Here is a 22,466-nt window from a genome sequence, read left to right on the forward strand (position 1 = left end):
TATAGACCTAAATTGTTCAAACTCTCTCTTCATAAGACAGTAGATATAGAAAGGATACTACCCAGTGTGGGAGAATCAAACGCCGGAGGGTATAATCTCAGAATAAGAGTTGTATATTTAAGACAAATTAATTTTTTCTCTCAAAGGATAATAGATCTGTGGAATTCTTCACTGCATAGGGCAGTCACAGTTGGGTTGTTAAGTATATTCAAGGCTCAGATGGAACATATTTTCAGTCAGTAATCGAATCTAGTGTTATGCGGGAAGGACACAAAATCGGAGTTGAGATTTTTTTGGATGAGTTGTGATCTCATTGGACAGTAAGCAGATATGATGGACTGAATGGTCTGCTTATGTCCTATGGTTATGCTACAGTTATATGACTGATACTGTACTTTATTATTTATATATCAAACTGAATAGTACTGTATCTCTTAAAAACTGACTTGGTTGCAGTGCAGATGCACTCAGTCCATTTTGGGTATGATAAACCAGGAAAAGCTGATGTAGGTTAAGTGTACATCTGCTCCATCGATACCTAATTTGTTTTTGAAGTCAGTAGCTTGGCACTTTTCATGCTATATCTTTCAAATTTAATGAATCACATGTTGATTGCATCACAAACTTAGCATTGCCCAATTTCCGAATAGAGGGTCATTGTTCAGTGTTTAGTGTTCAGCAATTTCTAGGTATATTCCTCAATATCTGATACCTTATCTATTCATTGCAAAATGATAATTGAGAGTTTGTTTTCTGAATGAATAATGTTTTCCAATTGGAAATATTGTGGAAATGAACTTGGTATAGTTACAGGAGTTTAAGTAACTGCCATGTTTACATTTGCACTTTGGTAGAGATTTTTGTCTGTCACGTTGCTTATGTTGGAAATAATTGGTGTAACAGTTTTGAAGCTGTGATTGATATACATCTGGACCTTGCATCTGAAAACATGCTTTTAATGTTTGGGTACTATAATTTTCAATAAAGCAAAAGTATATTAAAAAGGTGCAGGTTCAGACTATGGTAATCCAGTTAAGACACAAAAAACCTTGCGAAGAAGCATAACTTTTCTAGTAAGATGTATAGCTGGCAGTGGTCAGCAGAATTGGTAATTAATTGAACATGGTTTTCATTTCAGTTAAAAAGTATGGTGCTGGAAAAGTGCAGCCAGTCAGGCAGCTTCCAAGAGGCAGGAGAGTTGAGGTTTTGAGCCTAAGCTTTTCATCAGGAATGTGGTTTTCATTTTCTCAAGTTAAGCAGTATCGTTTCATAACCATTCACAAGTTATAGGGGAAATTTAGTTAAGAATTAAAATGTTACAAGTATTTGTTGACATTTTATTAGCATTATAACATAGAAATTATGTAAGATGTACAAATCCTGAATTGTTTAACTGAGTTTGACAGTGCTAAATCGGGAGCATTCATGTGTTACTTTCACAATGTTCCGCAAATCATGACCACTATTTCTTCACCTTGATTAAGTAGTCTTCATTTCTTTCTTTCAAAGATGAACTTAACCACTTTCAAATGGTAATAGCAGGGATCGTTCTTGGTATAATAGGTCAGGAAAACTGCTAGAGGTTGGATTTCTGTTTGACTTTTATAATTCTGGTATCATCAATGCTGGTGCATTTTCTTACCGACCTTTCCGACATTTTGAGTTTGTGACCTCAATCATCCCAGAATTTGTAATACTGAATTAAGTTGGTGCCATGTCAGGACAGCGTTAACAAAAAGGAAATTTAGTCATCTCACATCTTAGGTCAAGGAACTATCTCCTGTCTTCAATCGACAGCATCCTTGTGTCTTGCATAATTGTTCATTTTGTCATTTGGTCACTTCTGTCTGTCACTTTGCCATTGACCTCTCTTCTTTTCTCTGTGCCCAAAGCTCCCTCTACCTCTGCTTCATTAAAACTTATGATTAAAAGCCATCGCCACAGTGTCAATGTTGTTCACCCTCCTTGGATACAGCCTGTGTGTTGAGTATTTTCAGCCTTTTTTTCTAATTTCAGATCTACAACATTTGCAGTTCCATTTCAGCTTTACCTAGGTATACCCCATCTGTATCATAATTGTTGCATACAACTTTCCTTCAGCGTGGAGAGCTTATCTGACCTGTTTAATGGTCGGCTGTTGGAGAATCAGTGGACTATTGTGGGAAAAGTTCATTATTAATGCGCTTTGAAATTCTTTCTTCCAACCCAAATATTTACCAACAGTATCAGTATTTGGAATAGTATGATCATTTCTATGTGTACACAAAGATTGTTATGATCTCTACAGAGATTGGACTTTTAAAAGAAAATCAAAACCAGTTGAGGGCTCACTGGATATCCCAAAGATTTTATGTTTGAGTACTTTTACTTAAGCAAAAGACTGAAAGCACTATTGACTAAAGATACCTTTTATAGACAACTGCATTTGAAACCATAAAGAACATTTCATCCTTCCTTTCAGAACAAACAAAAGCAAAATCCATAGTCTTTAAACCATTGTGTTCCTTGAAAAAGTCCAACCCGAACCCTTTTCCTCTCTCTCTCAAAGAATATCTGTGAAGTGTGTTTTTAAATATAGATCAGATTCTCTTGGATTATCATATTCAAATAATCCCGAATAATTCTAGATTCCCATGGGTTTACTTTAGTTCTTTTTCTTCCCCAGATTGGAAAGTGTTAATCTCAGAATTGTCTTTCAGAGGAAGGATTGCCTCCCAGGTTTCTTCCTCTTGTGCAAGCTAGGTAAACTTGTAAAGGCCACTATCTCTGAGCTCCTTGTGACTTTAATCGTTCCAATCTAATGGTGAGCTTCTACCCAAGTCTCTACATGGTAAGCCGAAGCAACTTCGTGTCTACAATTACACTCTCGCTCCCAGATCCTGGCAGATGAGTGAGAGTTTTAGGGTATCTTAGGAAATAATTGTGAACTTCATGTCCATTTAGAAATATGCATTAGCTATCCTTAGCCCAAATCTTCTATCTTGTAGGCAAGTGCATAATTTAAAGCACAGTGTTTACACCCCAGTGTTCTGCAACACTTTTCTAGGATTTGGAGATATGCTTAGTGTTACAACTTGAGATTTATTAAGTTATGTTTTGGGACGGCCTTTTAATTGAAGGGATCATGGGACCCACCAATCTCTTTAACAGCTTAACAGTTTGGTTCTTTTTCTTGAGATTCTTACACACTTGATGCAACTGCAATATGCCAACTTCTGTGAACAGTCAAAATTTATTAAGCAACTACAGCTTTAGAGGATCATTTAACATTCGTCGCAATGCTTGTGAAGCATGTCAAGAGAAGCTGTCTGAACAAAGGAACAGTCATTCCTTTATACAAAATCTTTACATTACAGTCAGTAATGCCCAAAAGCCAACCTCCAACCGTCCACCACAGTCACATGCCACTCAAGACACAATGCAGTGACCTGATCATCTCCAGAAACAATATAATGAAAATCATCCTTTAATGACAAGATCTGTTGTAAATCATTTTTGTCTAAGCTAAATGATGTAGTCAGAATTTTAATTGTAATGTCCTTATTGATTCTGAATAGGAGATGATGTTAAATCGTTACTCTGAATAATAGAAAATGATAATGTAAATTATTTTACATTGTACTAGCAAGATAGAGAAACATACTACTCTCCCCTCAACATCTAATTTTTTGCATGTCAGCAGAGCAAATTACCCCCTTGACATCTCAGCAGCTTTTCAGTAAAACAAATCTGGATGTCCTTTAATCTTTAACAATCAAACCTCTTAGGCTTGCAGTCAAACAGGCTTCAGAATAGATTGTTTGACATGTTAATTGTACCTTGAATTAAAGAGTGCCTCAAAGCACAAACAAACTTAAATTTCATAATTGTCACAATGTTCTACTTTAGATTCTGCATGGTTAAAAGGTATAATTTCTGAAAATTCATGTTTTCCAATGTGTTTTCTTCTATTTTTGAACCTATTGACAAAATTGCAGTCATTACTATTCTACAGTTTTATTCTGTGTTTGCCTGTGAACTTTCATTACAGAAACATGATTTTTTGTTTTGTTTTAGGTTCTGGGAGTTGACTGTCTTTGACTTTGTATTAATGTTGGCTCGTTTGAAAGGTGAGGATATTATTTCTTTGCACCCATAGTGTATTTAAGTTCCTGTTTCTCCAAAGTAATGAGTGAAATATTTCAAACTCCAGACCAATGCGTAATTCAGAGATTTCTGAACTAACTGTCATTTGCTACTTGGCAGTTTAGAAACACCGACCAGTCTTTGTTTTGTTACATAATCATGTAGTGAAGATGAGTTTATTATGATTGAAGAGGGGTATAGCGGTAATGTTAGTAATCCAGGAACTCGGTAATGCTCTGAGGGCATGGTTTTGAATCTTTCCATGACAGAGTTTGTTTGAATTGAATTAGATTCAGTTCAGAAAAATCTACAATTTCTTTTGAAGCAAACTAGTCTGGTGGCAGTTAGTTCACTAAGTCCATTGGGAACAGGAAATTTGCCATCTCATCCTGGTCTGACTTGTATGATTCCTGAGCTGCCGCAATGTGTGGTTATCTCATAAATGCCTTCTGAAAAGGTCTCACCAACCACTCTATTGCATTCAGTTATAAAAGTCTGGTAAGAGGATTGAAACTGGATGGACTATCCACATTGACCAAGGCACCAGAGGTGGCAATAATTCACATAACCCTGTTGACTGTGCAAAGACCTACATATTAATGTTTATTGACTTGTGTTAAAATTGTATGAGGGGTGTGGGTTTTGTGTGCAGTCTCACAGACCAGTTAGGCAATGGCCTGACAATCATTCTTATAAGACCATAAGATATAGGAGTAGAAGTCAGAAATTCATCCCTTTAAGGCTGTTCTACCATTCGATGAGATCATCACTGATGTGATAATCCTTGACTCCACTTTTCATATAATCCTTGATTCTTTACTCAGAGTAGTAAGGGCTTGGAACAGCATCCTGCAGCAGTAGTAAACTTGTCAATTTTAAGGACATTTAAATGGTTATCGGATAGACATATGGATGAAAATGGAATAGTGTAGGTTAGATGGGCTTCAGATTGGTTTGCTGAAAATGTATTGCTGGAAAAGCACAGCAGGTCAGGCAGCATCCAAGGAACAGGAAATTCGACGTTTCGGGCATAAGCCCTTCATCAGGAATGCCGAAACGTCGAATTTCCTGTTCTTTGGATGCTGCCTGACCTGCACTTTTCCAGGCAATACATTTTCAGCTCTGATACTCCAGCATCTGCAGACCTCACTTTCTCCTTCAGATTGGTTTCACAGGTCAGTGCAACATCGAGGGCCGAAGGGCCTGTACTGCACTGTAATGTTCTATGTTGTATATTCTTTCCCACACAATATTCTATCTGCCAAGTTTTTGCCCACTTGCTTAATCTGCCTATATCCCTCTGCAGACTTGTTATATCATCCTCACCATTTGTCTTCTCAACTGTTTGTGTCGTCTGCAAACATGTCTGTGGTGTATGCTCTTACTTGTTCAAACCTCATAGGGTCATGCCTTACAGACAATGTCCCAGATACCCGACATGGCAGCACAGTGGTCTGCAGTTTATAAAGATTTGCCCTCAACACTGACCATGGGCCTCCGTGAAGCCTCATAGCATAAGTTCAAACAGAGATCACTTAATCTTCTCCTAATTCCAATTTATCACTCGTGAAACTACCACCTGCTGATGAACCTATTTTTCTCCATGTTGACACCACTTTGAAGAAATATTGAGGGTTGCAAGGGCAAAACATACTCTTGGTGGTGGACATTGAAGTCTTTCAGAGCGGTTTGGCAACACCGCTACTAATCAGTTGGCTGTGACTTGAAGGACATAGTTGTGATAAGTATTGAGAGAACCATCCAGAAGGAAGATGTATTGTGTGCAATTCTGGCCCCTCTCCTATAGGAAGGACATTGTGAAACTTGAAAGGATTTAGAAAAGATTTACAAGCATGTTGCCAGGGTTTGACCTATAGGGACAGACTGCTTGGCTGGGACTGTTTTCCCTGAAGTATCAGAGGCTGAAGGGTAACCTTTACAGAGGTTTATAAAATCATAAGGGGCATAGATAGGATAAATGTACAAGTCTTTTCCCTGCGTCGGGGGAGTCCAGAATTAGAGGGCATAGGTTTAAGGCGAGGGGGGAATATATAAAAGAGACCTAAGGAGCAACGTTTTCATGCAGAGGATGTCGTGTGTATGGAATGAACTGTCAGAGCAAGTGGAGGAGGCCGGTATAATGGCAACAATTAACAGGCATCTTGGTATATGATTAGAAAGGGCTTAAAGGAATATGGGCCAAGTGCTGGCAAATGGGATTAGATTAATTTAGGATATCTGGTCAGCATGGATGAGTTAGACCGAAGGGTCTGTTTCCATGCTGTATACCTGACTTGTATGTACTTGGCCTGAACACATGAGATGGTAAAGGTTTGAAATTCTCCCATAAATAGCAGTTCATGGTTAGATCAGTTGATTTTAAAATCTGAGAAAAGTTTTTGTTAAGCCAAGGTATTAAGACATTTGGGCCAAAGACAGGTACAGTATAATGGAGGTAGGCCACAGATCAACCATGATCTTATTGAATGGCAGAACAGCTGAAGGGGCTGAATGGCCTACTCCTGTTCCTATGTTCCCCAACCTACCTGAAGCTAATGCATCTGCACATGACAGAATCTGTAGGAGTGACCAAACTCATGGTCCATTATGTTGTGTGGTAATATTACTGTGCTAAATGGGATAGGCTTCTAACAGATACGGCAACTCTCAACTGGGCCTTCAGGAGAGTTGCATTCATCCGCAATCTGTAACCTCATGGCTTACTATATTTGCCACTCTATCATTTTGCCAAACCATGGGGTTCAACCCTGAATCAATGAAAAGTTCAGGTGGGTGTTCCAGGATCAATACCAAGCATGGCTAAAAATGAGATGTCAGCTTAGTGAAGCAACAACTTAGGACCAATTTGTGTGCTAAGCATTTGATAGGTAGAGCTAAGCAATCCCAGATCAGTGGATCAGATTTATCCCTGTCGTCTTACTTTGTTCCATCTTAAATGGTGATGAGCAATTCAACAACTTGCTGGAGATGAAGAGCTCCACAGCTGTTCAGATCGTTAATGATCAAGGAGATCATCATTAGTGGGTGGCACGGTGGCACTGCTGCCTCACTGCGCCAGAGACCCGGGTTCAATTCTGCCTCGGGCGACTGACTATGTAAACTCCACACATTCTCCCCGTGTCTGCGTGGGTTTCCTCCGGGTGTTCCAGTTTCGTCCCACAGTCCAAAAATGTGCAGGTTAGGTGAATTGGCCATGGTAAATTGCCCGTAGTGTTAGGTGAAAGGGTAAATGTAGGGGAATGGGTCTGAGTGGGTTGCGCTTTGGCGGGTCGGTGTGGACTTGTTGGGCCGAAGGGCCTGTTTCCACACTGTAAGTAATCTAATCTAATCTAATCAATGTAAATGTCTTCAGCCACAAGTGCCAAGTCGGTGATCCACCCAACGACACATGCCAGCCTCTAGTCAAATGGATTCACTCCGCATGATTGAGAGAAGTGATTGAAGGCTAAAGGACCCTGACAACTTTATGGTTTCCTTATACTCTAGAAGTATCTGCACACTTACCAAGCTGGTCTAGTATACAGAGGAACCTTGATTATCCGCCAATATCGCATGGTCGCGATGCTTAACTAAACTGTTACCCAGTCTTTGATTATCCGTAATTTGATTAACCGAATGAAATACTACCCGCCCGTATCCTTCGGATATTCGCTGTTCCTCTGAAATTACGACACTGGCATCTGTCCAACAATGTGCAAAGTTACCCAGCTGAATCCTCTGCACAAAAAGCAGGTCTAATCCAGTCCAGTCTGGACTGGATTGTCACCTTGTCAGTCAATACTTGATCTTCGGCAAAGTGTCTGTCGTAGACAGTGCTATGATCTATGGGTGCTTCAGAGGATTGTCCACTGGTTGGGGTCATATTTATTGCAATCAAGCTGGTTGTGGTTACTGGAGATCAGTCATCTCAACCATAGGACATCACTGGTTGATATCCTCTAGATTGTTTCTTGGGCCTCACCGTTTCAGCTGCTTCATCAATGATCTTTCCTCCGTTACAAGGTCAAAAGTGGGGGCGACTACCTCAACTCTGAAGCAGTATTTGGCCAATTGCAGCAAGACCTAGACAACAGTCAGACTTGGGCTGATAAATGGCAGTCTCCAACAAAAGAAAATCAAAATATGTATCTTGATATTCAATGACATTACCGTCACTAAATCCTCCACGAATTGCAAGATCAAGGTGCTGACTACATAATTATACAATAGGACAATTTTGTGTTGTATAGATCAGCAGGAATACTGGACTGCAGGGCAACTTGTTTAGATGGTAAAGAAGGTGTTGACATGGAGAGAAGAGAGCAGGCTGTTGTGCAAACCCAGTAGCTAAAAATGAATTGGATGGATCGATCAAAATATTAAACTCAGCTATCCAAGGCATCAAAGCCTATATTATGATCCATGAATGCAAATGTGGTTGAAAATAAAGTGTATCGCAAATATACACACCTGTGAAATATTGTGGTAAGTATTCCTTTTACAATTATGGTTGTGCTCCTGAAAATCATGACTTTTAAGTGGAACGACTTGGAGAAATCACGTTTTCTCCATAAAACCACTAACAGCTCTTTGCCATGAAAGAAGTATATGCTCTTTGCATTGCTAAATTAAATAATTCTGAAAATAAAATTAAAAACATCAAGTGATATGGTGACATTTTCTACTTATAATATCACCCACCTGCTGCCAGTCCTGCTTGCCATGAACCTTGCGCTCTGATCCTCGTGATGGTGTTGACCCTTCCTCCGTCTGATCCTCTGGTTGATGGCTTCTGTTACTATCCACTCCTACACCTATCTTTGGACTTAGATCCTCTTTGGCTTCCTAACTCAATCTCTGGCTTCTGACCCTTGCTGTGCAGCCACTTCTGTTCCCTGACTCTTGATAGTCCTTCCTCTGCCACATCTGCTGCTGCATGACTATCCCTTGTTCTTCTTTTGAAACCTATCTGAGAGTGATGGCTGTGGAGATCAGTGACACTACAATAGGAGGAGCAGTTTTGACTTCAACAAGGTAGTTTCTCTTTATTTGGATTTCTAATTTTTGATCAAAAATCTCCACTTGCCACAATCATAATTGCAAAGTAAGGACTTATCACAATATTTCAAAGCATTAATATTTGTGTGAGACTTCATTTTTCTAAAAATGTTTTAAAATGATTTTCTACCATATATACTCAAGTTTGAAAGCCATTGTGAGCAAGTCCCACATTTGAGGATGTGTATGCTGATTGTTTCCTTGCTGGCTTTACCATGGTGAAAGGAGTTTTGTCCCAGCCTGGTGACTAAAAAGTTTTGAACCCACTGATTCGTAAACTATCTCTTTGACTGCATGGGAATCTTTCTGAAGAAATGTTTGATCAAAAAATGTTGAAACTGATCACAAACATGAAGGGAACTTGTCTCCTGTGAAGGGAACTTGTCTCCTGCAAATTGAAGATGCTCGTCTTGTCATTAATCTCCACAGACCATGACCCCATAGACATATCAAATTTGCAGAAGAATTGGGGAGGGGATGATTTGGAAAAAGAGTTAAGTTCCAGAATGATGCAGACAAGACCGTAACCTTATAGAACGTTCCCAAGAAACAACGTTAAAATAAGCCTCGCAATCCTGAATGAGAAGTGCATTTTTCCAAAACACATGCAGTAATGTTTGCATGTGCATCAGGTCTCTGGTAGGAGTAGTGCACTGGAAATTGAGCCCACTATTTTTCAAGGTGTCACAAAAGTGATAAACATACTCATCGTTACGAATTTGACTTCTCATACGTGGTAGAAACAGATTATTAATGACTAATCTGCAAATTTAAACTATACTCCCTTAAAATCCAAAATACACTCACGTATGGGCAGGACAGGTGGAAAAAACGTTTTGTAGGATTAAGTTTCGGAATCATGAGGTCATGCTGCAGTTGTACAAAACGCTGGTGCGGCCACACTTAGAGAATTGTGATCTGGTCCCTGCATTATAGGAAGGATGTTCAAGCTTTGGAGCGGGTTCAGAGGAATTTTACTAGGATGGAGGGAAGATCTTACGAGGAAAGGCTGAGAAACTTGGTAAAGAGAGGAAGGTTGAGAGGTGACTTCATTGAGGTATAAGATAATCAGAGTGTTAGGGTGGACAGTGAGAGCCTTTTTCCTCTGGTGGTGGCTAGCACAAGGGGACATAGCTTTAAATTGAGGGGTGATAGATATAGGACAGATGTCAGAGGTAGTTTCTTTGCTCAGAGTAGTAGGGGGGTGGAATGCACTGTCTACAACAGTAGTGGACTCGCCAACCTTACAGGCATTTAAATGGTCATTGGATAGGCATATGGATAAGAATGGAATAGTATAGGTTGGGTGGGCTTCAGATTGATTTCACAGGTGGGCGCAGCATTGAGGGCCAAAGGGCCTGTACTGTGCTGTAATGTTCTGTGTTCTCTCCTCTCACTGTGTTCAAAGCTTCATTTAGAATCCATTCAATGGCTAATACTGGGCAATTTATTTTCAGATATCTGATGCCAACATGTGTCTTAGAACTATCAAATCCAGTTTCAGCAGAAGAACATAACATGGCTCCACTTTCTTTTTACTTTTTTAAAAAAACCTAATAATCCAAACTTTTTGATTCATATGTCTGAATAAAATGTCTTGCCCTTAGAACACCCAGTTGCACCTGTGATGTCATGCCAGTGTAACATTAAATTTTAAACTTGTGGGAAGGTCAGGAGTGACACAGCAATAAATATAATTATTTCTTTGCAAGCGGTGACTCTGCTGTTGGTGATAGGTAGGCTAACCAGTTGTCAGACTGTTCTGTACCTGTACAGAATCGAATCTATTTAACAGTCACCAGAATTTTATAGAAATTTTATTGGTGTTGTGTTCTCCCTGATCTTACAACTAGTTTAACATTTTTTTCCTTGTCAGAACAATTTTTGGCAGAGTTCTTTTTGCCACAATTAAAATGCGACTTGCAGATTGTTGCAGTCTGCCTAGTGGTGGCATTGCCTATGCAGGTGCTTCTGTGATGATATACTTTTTGTTAATGTGAATTTGCTGCAACGTGATTGACTAATTGGGGACACTGTTTCTAAAGCGCGATTTTTCTATAATATGGAGTCATAGTACAGGGTTAGGAAGTGTGTTAGTATGGTTCACTTTCATGGCTGGAGCCATGCAACTGCGACTGTAAATGTTGATTAAATTTTTTGTATTCTAAATATTGATTTTAAAGGATCACTTGTTAAGCTTGACTTGAGTAAAAGTGTGGAGATTAAATGCATTCTACACAAAAAGACCACCTCTTAGAGCTAATTGGAGGAGAGTTGTATGGTGGTTCATGGAGTCTTGATAGAGTTGTTGATCCATGCAGATTTGGAAGATTGCATGCTAAAATCTATTGTTTGTGTTGATGTAGTTGTTTTGAGCAGGGGCTTTTATCGTTCCTGTAGTACAGAGATGAGAATTGTCTGGAAGTCCTTATCTCGTTGCTTTTGAGTGACAGTTATGCATCCAGATTTGAATGCAGTGTCTCTACTGAATTGCTTGTGCACTGTTAACTAAAGAACCTTTCACTTGGGAAATGGAGCCACTTTGTTGAAAGTTACTGAGCCAATGCAAGTATGGACATGTTTGCATTTTTGTTAGCTGTTGTACTTAACAGATTCAGTATTACTGACTAAACAGGGAGGTCCCATCTGTCCAACAAAACCAGTATTCACGTTGAACACCGGTGAGAGTAGGATTGAAGAAACTATCCACTTCATACTGACTGCTTCAGTGTTGTCAATTTAAGAAAGATTGGTTTATAAAGAAGTATTAATTTATTTAAAATGAACTTTTTTTGAAAATTGAGATTTGTGATTCATTATTTGCAGTATATTAAAAGTAATAAACATTTTACTGAACTATACTCAAGATAATTTCCTCCTTAACTCGTTCCCCATGCACTAAATGAAACACTGAGACGGAGCCAGATTACCCAAGTTTGATTCATCAGATGCAGGCACACCAGTTTGGGTTACAGAACTGTTGGTCAAAAAGACTGCAAAGGATATTCCGGCAGACATCCGCTGTGGTAGACCCCACACTTTCGCTCTTACATAGCTGACAAGCAAAAGCACCATGTCATACCTCGGCACTTAAATAGCTTGTTGTAAGATTGTACCAGGCAGCTGGACTCAGTATTCTGTGCCAAATACTTTAAATTCCATACAATGGTTTGTAATTAATGCCACGCGTGGCCAGCTATAAAATTGAGCAGCTTCAGTGACTTCATTTTACTGACATCAGAATATTAAATTCGCTTAAAATGTTAGAAAACAGTCTTCGGGGATTTTGATTATTTTCATGGTTCAAAGAAGAGTTTACGATTTTTGAGAAGCTTTGTGCTCCAGGTTGTAAGTTTGCTGCCTGAGATGGTAGGTTTGTTCTCAGACGTTTAGTCACCATGTTTGGTAACATCATCAGTGAGCCTCGTTGAAGAGCAGGTGTTCTGTCCCACTTTGTATTTACGTGTCTTGGTTTTTACGGTGGGTGATATCATTTCCGGCTCTCTTTCTCAGAGGTTGGTAAATGGGGTCCAAATCCAATGTGTTTATTGATGGAATTCTGGTTTGAATGCCAGGCCTCTAGGAATCCCCATGTGTGTCTTTGTTTAGCCTGTCCTAGGATGGGTGTGTTGTCCCAGTTGAAGTGGTATCCTCCTTCGTCTGTGTGTAAGGATACTTGAGATAGTTGGTCATATCTTTTGGTGGCTAGTTGGTGCTCGTGTATTCTGGTGGCTAGTTTCCTGCCTGTCTGTCCGATGTAGTGTTTATTGCAGTCCTTGCAGGATATTTTATGTATGACGTTTGTTTTGCTGGCTTTTGGTACAGGATCCTTTAGGTACATCAGTGGCTATTTGTGTGTTGGTAGGTTTGTGTGCTACCTTGATGCCTAAGGGTCGGAGTAATCTGGTTGTCATCTCCGAGATATCTTTGGATGGTAGTGTGGCTAGAGTCTCTGGGTGTGTTATCGTCTTGTTTGAGTTTGTTTAAGAAATGGCAGACAGTACTTATCGGATACCCGTTGTTCTTGAATACGTTGCATAGGTATTTCTTTCTGCTGCTCGTAGTTCCTGAGTACTGCAGTGTGTTGTGGTCCTTTTAAATAATATCCTGATGCAGCTCCGTTTTTGGGTGTTGGGATGATTGCATCTCTGATTGAGTATCTGGTCTGTGTGTGTGTTGCTGTCCTTGCTGATGGAATTGGTGCTGTCAGGTGTGTGTGTCCTTGGTTCATCTAGTAATGAGGTTATTTTATTATATTATGCTGATGTCAATTGATGTGAATAGGGCCATTATCTCGAAGGAGACCATGATTTCATCCTCTTCTATCTTGATGCCTTTGTTATTCAGGAATTCTTGGATGGGTGGATGGAGTGGCATGAGTTTCCTACTAGGTATTTTGTTACTCAGTATGTCAGTGTGCTGGGAAGTGAGACTGGGTCTGAGGGGGACCCCTGGTTTGTTTACCTTAGGTAATTCGTAGCAACTGTGTGTGTTGGATCCATCATGTTTCATTCTTTGTAGACCTACCTTGTTAATTTTGCCTGTTTCTTCAGTGGTGCTGTGATAGAGTTTTCTAGGTGTGGAGTCGGGACCATCTTTTTCAGTGTATTGTATTCTGTTTAGGATTGACAGTCATGCGCCTTTTGTCTACCAGTAGGATTTCAATATTTGTCTTTTAAGTCCTCCTTGGGCTTTCCTTTCCTGCATGTTGAGGCTATTCCCTTCTTTATCCCTGCTTAGTGTTGGTGCACCTGTCTGTCTGATGGTCTGCTGGGTTTCTTCCGTGCATCTCTTTTCTTTCAGGCTTGGTTCCAGTGCTGCTAAGAAGTCCTTTTTGACCATGTCTTTGAAGTTGTAGCTCATCACTCTTAGTAGGACAGCTTTTTCCATGCCTGTCAGTGGTCGGTCTGAATTTCTTTATCCAAGCTTCTGAATTGCCTGTGTTGTTCTTTTGTGTGAGCTTGTCCAGTTCTTCTTGTAGGGCTAGTTTTTTCTTTGACTTGGTTTTACTGTCATTTGATGCCGATGGCTCGTTCTAACGTACGTATTTACTGATGTAAGGGTCGGTGCTGGGTCCACTGCTTTTCTTCATTTATATAAATGATTTGGATGTGAACATGGGAGGTTACTAAGTTTGCAGATGACAACAAAATTGGGGGTGTAATGGACAGCGAAGAAGGTTACCTCAGATTACAACAGGATCTTGATCAGATGTGCCAATGGCTGAGGAGGGGCAGCTGGAGTATAGACAAATGTGAGGTGCTTTATTTTGGAAAAGCAAATCAGAGCAAGACTTATACACTTAATGGTAAGGTCCTGGGGAGTGTTGCTGAACATATGCTTTGGAGTGCAGGTTTATAGTTCCTTGAAAGTGGAGTCGCAGGTAGATAGGATAGTGAAGAAGGCATTTGGTGTGCTTTCCCTTATTGGTCAGAGCATTGAATGTGAGAGTTGGGCCATCATGTGTGGCTGTACAGGACATTGGTTAGGCCACTTTTGGAACATTTTGTGGAATTCTGGTCTCCTTCCTATTGGAAAAATATTGTGAAACTTGAAATGGTTCAGAAATTTGGCCAGGGTTGGAAGATTTGAGCTATAGGGAGAGGCTAAATAGGCTGGGACTGTTTTCCCTGGAGCAGCGGAGGCTGAGGGGCAACTTTATAGAAGTTTATAAAATCATGCGGGGCATGGTTAGGATAAATAAACAAGGTCTTTTCCCTGGGGTGGCGGAGTCCAGAACTAGAGGTGTAGGTTTAGGGTAGAGGGGAAAGATATAAAAGGAACTTAAGGGGCAACTTTTTCCCACAGACGGTAGTGCGTGTATAGAATGAGCTGTCAGAGGTGGAGGCTAGTACAATTACAGCATTTGAAAGATGGGTATATGAATAGGAAGGGTTTAGAGTGATATAGGCCAAGTGCTGGCAGGTGGGATTAGATTCGGTTCGGATATCTAGTTGGCTTGGATGAGAAGGGTCTGTTTACGTGCTGTACATCTCTATGACTTGTCCATTCCTGGTCAGCTGTGTTGGTGTACAAAGTGTTTGGGTGTGAAATATCCTGTTATATTTGTGGAGTTGGTTGTGGGCATCATTAATCATTTCTCGCAGCATTCTGCTGCCGTTCTGTTCTGCTATTCGTCTGGCTTGTTGGGTGTTGAGATGAACCAAGGAGAGAGACACCAGACAGCACCAACTCCATCAGCAAGGACAGCATCCTCAAACTAGTAGACCTGTGCCTCACTACCCACTTCACCTTCAGCAATAAGACCTACAAACAAATCAGCAGTAGATTAGATTAGGTTACCGACAATGTGGAAACAGGCCCTTTGGCTCAACAAGTCCACACCGACCCTCCGAAGAGCAACCCACCCAGACCCATTCTCCTAACTAATGCACCTAACACTACGGCCAATTCACCTAATCTGCACGTCTTTGGACTGTGGGAGGAAACCAGAGCACCTGGAGGAAACCCACGCAGATATGGGGAGAATGTGCAAACTCCACTGGAAATGATATCACCCATTGTAACAGACCAATACACACAAATAGCAAGTGGAACAGAATACCAACGCTTCAATGGAGGCTCATTAATGTTGTTACCAAGCATTGTGACAAAATGGAAACAAACCTACCAGTTCTGTGACCAAACTCTCAACTTCAAAGAGATGTTCTTACGTGAGATAATGTGGAGAATATGTTGAACTACATGATAAAAATGACCAGAAATTGAAATCCTGTCCAAGTCCTGACTTTAAATAATCTCTAATGTTTCTCCCTTTTTAGTATTTTGGAATGCATAAATGGCAAAAGTGCAGCAGTGTTTGTTTGCTTGTATTGTCTGAGACAAGTCGAGGCCAACGAAGGATATAGCTTATCCTTCAATTTTTCATATGCTAATTTCAAATTTTGGTTTCCCATAGCAGAGAATCCTTTAGTTGTATCCAGTGTTACACAATGAACATCCAAGCACATGAACTTGCCTCACTTCTACTGATACTTTCAAATGAAAGTATTAGCTGCAATCTCATTTTCTGCAACTTTTTTCTACTCTGTATTTCCATAGTACATCTAGATTAACTACCTGGCTGCTTCCACCCTTGCCTTCAAAGGCAGGGCTCTAATATGAATCTAATCTTGTATATGTGTGTGCCTGTGTGTGTGTGTGTGTGTGTGTGTGTGTATATATATATATATATCTTATAATTCAGTAAGAACAATAATACTATGTCAAAAGGATATAGTTAATATTGTACTTTAAAGTCTGTCACCAGTAGAGATGCCATACTTGAGATGGTTCTGTTGTAAGGTTTTTTGCTGATGGCTGTGCTGAAATGCTGTGTAACTGAAAGAGTTACTTTCTGTGCGTCAGACTGAGTCAAAATTACATTATGTAGAGGAAGTTGGCAGTATGAATTCTTGTTCATCTGGTTTGTGTAGGCTAGATGACATCTTGTAAAGAAACTGCCTTTGGTCATTCTGTGATGCATTATTTTGAAGATTTCAGTAGTTTAAGCCCGTCTCATGCATAAATTCCCATCTTTATCTCAAGCAGTTCTGACTTGTGATTTTGAACAAGCTGTAAGTATTATTAATCTTGAGATGTTGTGCCCTTCGCCTCTAAAATTCAAGTTAGTCATTTAAAATATTAATTTAGTACTCAGTTCAAAAAACAAATTTTGCATCTTAGACTTCTGTTTTCCCAAATTGTTATAATTCTTTTGAATTCTACTAAGTACCATATACTGACAGGAAGAAAACTTAGTGAAAGTAGTAAAATCAGTGGATTAACTTGCATATATTTGCCAAATCTAAACACAGTATTTGACATTGATTGAAATGTTTTGCTTTTAGTATATAGTGTAAAATGATGAGAATCTTCAATTGTTTGCAAATGCTGTTGTTTTGAAACTATGTAAAATTTTATTGACAGTTTATTTGGTCTAAGCGTCAATATGTACTTAATTGTAAATATATTTAGAAATTTATCTAATTAGATACAAAAAAATGAATTTGTGACATGTTAAATGTATTTTGAAATTTATTGTCATATTGAGTCAAATACTTTATTGGCCCAAAACGGTAAAGTGATTGTAGGTACATTGTAGCTGAGAGTGAAGCCCAACAGGTCAGTGGGGTTTTTTTGTGGGGATTTTAAACAAATGGTGAATTTGTTTCTGGCTGGATAAATACCCAATCCTTTGTGGAGAGGACTTACACACAAATCTGGCCAGGGTGAGGGCATCGTCCTTCATGGAGCTGGACATGAGCCATGCATACCTGTGATTGTAGTTAGATGAGGATTCCCAAGTGTGCTACAATTAATACCATATGGATTTGCACTGTTATGTGAGACTGCCATTTGTGCTATCATCAGCCTGTGCTATTTTTCAACAGACGACGGAGAACGTTTCACAAGGTCGATGGCAGGTTGTTTTTGAACTGGATGACATGCTAATAACCAGGAAGACCAACAAAGAACATTTGGAGAACTTGGACATAGTGCTTAAATGTTTCTCCCAGGTGGGAGTAGCCCTTGCAGGGGAAAATGTGTGCTCCAGGCACTCGAAGTGACTGACTTGGGCTGCAGAGTCAACAAGACTAGGAGTTATATCCATTGGAGGAAAGTGAGGATGATGAAAGTTCAACTGGTTCCCACACCTGTACTGGAACTTGGATCTTCCCTCCGTGTGAATTATTAAGAGATAATCATATGTAATGTGGCCTCCGTCCTCGCACCCTTACATCTGCTATTGAAAAAGGATCAGCCTTGGAAATAGTTTTTTAGTCAAGACATAGCCTTTTGGGAAATGAAGATGCAACTATTGTCGTTTAAGATGTTGGCACACCATGATCCCAAGTGAGGTCTGGTGTTGATATGCAATTCCTCTCTGTACGGTATCAGGGTAGTGTTTCTTCCTGGACTTTGGCTGATGGAGAGCACGAATGCGACCAAATAGAGAAGGAAGGTTTGATGGTCATCTTTTCTATGAGAAAGTTCCACCAAGTTCTAGGAGAATGGAAACTGCTGAAGCATATAAGGAAAGTAAGAAAGGACTTAAACAAGGAATTAGAAGGGCTAAAAAGGGTCACGAAAAATCATTAGCAAACATGATTAAGGAGAATCCCAAGTCCTTTAAACATATAAAAATCAAAAGGGAAGCCGGGAAAGGTTTGGCCCATTCAAGGGTAAGGAATGGAGTCTGTGTGGAGCCACTAGAGGTAGATGAAGTCCTAAGTGAATACTTTGTGTTGGAATTCACCAAAGAGGAGTTGGTACAGAATGATCTCAACGGAGGAAGTGTTGAATTTCTAAGACAAGTTGCTGTCAAAAAAGGAGTGGTATTGTGCATCTTAAAAAAAATATTGAGGTAGATAAATATCCCGGAATATTGAAGGAGGCAAGAGAATAATTTGCTGGAGTATCTTTGTATCTTCTTTGGCCACCAGTGAGGTTCCAGAGGACTGGAGAAGAGCCAATTTTGTCCCACCTTTTAAGAGTGGTAGCACGGATAATCCAGGAAATTACAGGCCTTCAAGCCTAACATTGATGGTGGAGAAATTATTGGAAAAGATTTTCAGCGACAAGCTCGATACACATTTAGAAGTAAATGGACTAATTAACAGTAGACAGCATGGGAAGTAATGACTCATAATTTGATCGAAGGTGATTCAGGTAAAAAACAGTTGATGTCTATGTGGGCTTTACTGAAGCCTTTGACAAGGTCCCTCATGGAAGACTGGTACAAAAAGTGAAGTCTCATAGTATCAGGATGAGCTGGTAAGATGGATATAGAACTGGCTGAGCCCTAGGAGACAGAGGATAGCAGTGGAAGGATGTTTATTGGAATGGAGGCTTGCGACAAGTGGTGTTCCACAGGGATCAATGCTGGGGCCTCTTGTTCATGGTCTGCATAAATACTTTGGTGGAAAATCTAGCTGGTCCAATTAGTAAGTTTATGGATGGTACAATGATTGGTGAAGTTGAGTAGTGAGGAGGATTGTCAGAGGATGCAGCAGAATATAGATCAGTTGGAGGCATGGGCACAAAAATGACAGATGGAGTTTAATCAGAATAAATGTGAACTGATGCATTTTGGAAGATCAAATACAGGTGGTAATTATACAGAGAATGGCGGAACCCTTCGGAGTTTTGATATGCAGAGGAATCTGGATGTGCAGGTCCATATATCACTAAAGGCAGCAATGCAGGTAGTAAAAAAAAAGCCTAATGGCATGCTTCCCTTCATTGGAAGGGGCATTGTGTAGAAGGTTAGACAAGTTATGCTGCAGCTTTATAGAACTTTAGTTAGGCCACACTTTGAATATTGCATACAGTTCTGGTCATCACACTACCAGAAGGATGTGGATGCTTTGGAGAAAAGGTTTACTTTGAAGTTGCCTGGTATAGGAATTTTATCTATGAAGTGAGGTTGGGTGGACTGGATTTGTTTTCATTGAAATGCGGGAAATTGAACGGTGACCTGATGGAAGTTTGTAAGATTGTGAATGGCGTGGATAGAGTGGCAAGTAGGAGGTTTTTCCCAGGGTGGAAAGGTAATTTATTAGGGGACACAGGTTCAAGCAGCAGGAGGGAATTTAAAAAAGATGTGTGAGGCAAACTTTTCACACAAAGGGTGATGTGTGCCTGGAATGCACTGCCAGAGATGGTGTTGGAAGCAGACACAATAGCAGCATTCAAGAAGCACTTGGATAAATACATGATTAGGAAGGGAATAGAGGGATACAGATCCTGTAAGTGGAGATAAGTTTAGTATAGAAAGGCAAAATATGTCAGTGCAGGGTTGGAGGGCTGAAGGGGCTGTTCCTGTGCTGTATTGTTCTTTGTTCTTAATACAATTACCGGTATAAATTTGTATTAGTAACAGATCACAACCCCTGCTAGGTCACTTAAAGAGGACAAGGCCATGCTATTCATATCTTTTCGTCAAATTCAATGGTGGGCTCTAATACCAAGTGCATACAATTACAAGTTTGAACACCATCCGAGAGGCTAAGTAGCAAATGGGAATGCTTTGATCCACCACCTGCTGGCACTACACTATTAATGGTGCTGCCGTTGGAAGAGTCCATTTTGGTTTTAAACTTTCTGGGCAGCCTTCTGGTAACCGCTGACAATATCAGACTGTGAACATAAAAAGATCCAGTCCTGGCAAAGCTAAAACAGTTGGTGATGATGGTAGAAAAAAAAGGGCTGTCACAACCAGAATTGAAACCTTTCTGGACCCAGTGAAACAAGATCACGGAGGATGGCATTTTATTATGGGGAGCAGGAGTAATTCTCCTGAGGAAGGGTCGCCGCCAGATACTGGCTGAACTCCTCCAATGTCATTCGGGGCAGTCCAAAAAGAAGATGTTGGTGAGAGGTTACATCTGGTGGTCACAACTGGATACAAACACAGATGTGTTGATGGGGCAGTGCCCAGCATGCCAACAAGGGCAGAAATTACCACCAGCAGCTCCCCCATATTCATGGGATTGGCCAGGCAAACCCTGGACTCAGCTACATGTTGACTATTTCGACCCTTCTCATGGTCATTGTGGGTGCACATTCAGAGTGGTCACACATGCATGGAGTTCATTCGTCAAACACTGGAATGATAGAAAAGCTGTGAACATCTTTTGCAATACATGGGCTCCTGGAATTGTTGGTCACAGACAACAAGCCATTGTTTATCAGCAGTGAATTTGAGTATTTCCTAAAGTCAAATGGTATTCAATGTAGAAGGACAGCTGTATACCATCTGTTGTCCAGTGGTCTGGAGGAAAGAGTAGTGGCGTAAGGGGCACTAATACTGGACATATGACCACTCTAAGCAAGAGAGAGAGTTTACTTCAGGGGAAGTTTGCTGCTGAAACCATGGAAATGACTCTACTGGGTAAGAGGCATGGTTGACATGAGATCAGGTCCCATTATGTGCAAATTTTAGGTAGGCAAGTAGGTCTTGAACAAGCACATGGAGCACATTTTTTAAGCTGCAAACTCTCAAATGGGCCGGGGGAGCAAAACATACCCAGCCCTTTAAAACAGTTAGAAAGGCTGTTGGAACTTGCAGGTTCTCCCCCTCCGTTTAGCATAGAAGACACCTGAGTCTGAGGTGGACACTGCAGATCGCAGCCTTGAAGCCTTTACTGTCTGAAGAAGAAAATGAATTTCTTCCGAGGCACACTGGGCACAAGAGATGGGCTATGCCACCTGTATCCAAGGCTGAGTTGGAGGAACAGACCCAGTGTGCAAATATCCATGGGGGTTGGGTGGTGGCAGAGAGGAAACAAGAGTGAGAAAGATGAAGACAAGAATAGATTAACTAAGAAGTATTTTATTATGCAGAAGAGAACTAGAGTTTCTGCACTGGTTGAACACAAGTTGGCTCTTGTAATTTGTGCAGCAATGCAAAAAAAATGTTCAAGGAGCACTTCAATGAATACGCTGTGCGCAATAAAAATTAGCAGGGACCATTAATTCCAACATTGCTTGGAAGAATATGCCAATAACTCCAATATTTGTGGCAAGTTGGAGTGCACAAGAAACCATGTTTCTTGATTTCAAAGTGACCACTGTCTAAAACCTCAATTAATTGTGCAATGTTTTGAATGTCCTGATAGAAGTTTTTTCTTTTATGTACATATAGAACACTATTCAATCAGGGAGCATCACTGACGTTGTGGTCCAATGTAGCAGTATTTGGTGGTAAAAGAAGAGTTCACTGCGTGGTGAGATAAAATTAGGATCTCGGTAAGTGTTTCAATTCCAGTCTGTGAACGAAGCTCAAATGTCATGCATTTTAATACAAACTGTAATGAAGACTAAAACTCTGGTTCTGAAATAAATTAGGAAAATATTCAATTCCACAGAGAGAAAATGTAATTTAAATTAAATACTTTGACAGTAAAAGGCAAATAATTACAAAATATGTTTTGATGTCCTTGTGCCTAATGATGTTATGACCTTTAGAAGATCTGCTTCCTGCTTTCTACCAATATTTAAATCAGAGTTATATTTGCATTATGCAATGCTGGAGCCAATAAAAGCCTTAGAATATGGCTTTTGCTCATTACTGCTAAAGGCACAGTACAATCAGTAGTGTAAACAACTGAGAAGAATTGTACTCTCCCTGCATCAATTATAAAATACATACATGCAACAACAGATATAACTTTTCAGTGTTTGTTTGATCACCTGATAGGATGGAAATCTAACCATCAATTCTGTTGATTTCTGTACTTCCCTGTAATTCTCTCATTAATCCCCTAAATGTAAATAGA

At 40.1% G+C, this 22,466-nt stretch overlaps 1 protein-coding gene across 5 annotated transcripts in view; it reads left to right on the plus strand.

Annotated features, from left to right (window-relative positions):
* stat5a (signal transducer and activator of transcription 5a) overlaps positions 1-22,466 on the plus strand; it is a 146,176-nt gene that overhangs the window by 80,909 nt on the left and 42,801 nt on the right. For 3 of the 5 annotated variants that reach the window (XM_060848975.1, XM_060848973.1, XM_060848976.1), the window contains 2 exons: positions 4,057-4,109; positions 21,833-21,936. The gene's annotated coding sequence lies outside the window, so the exon portion shown is untranslated. The remainder of the gene's footprint in view (positions 1-4,056; positions 4,110-21,832; positions 21,937-22,466) is intronic. The other 2 variants (XM_060848977.1, XM_060848974.1) reach the window with 1 other exon arrangement.

Source organism: Hemiscyllium ocellatum, chromosome 32, assembly GCF_020745735.1.
Source record: "Hemiscyllium ocellatum isolate sHemOce1 chromosome 32, sHemOce1.pat.X.cur, whole genome shotgun sequence".
In the NCBI taxonomy this organism is placed as follows: domain Eukaryota; kingdom Metazoa; phylum Chordata; class Chondrichthyes; order Orectolobiformes; family Hemiscylliidae; genus Hemiscyllium; species Hemiscyllium ocellatum.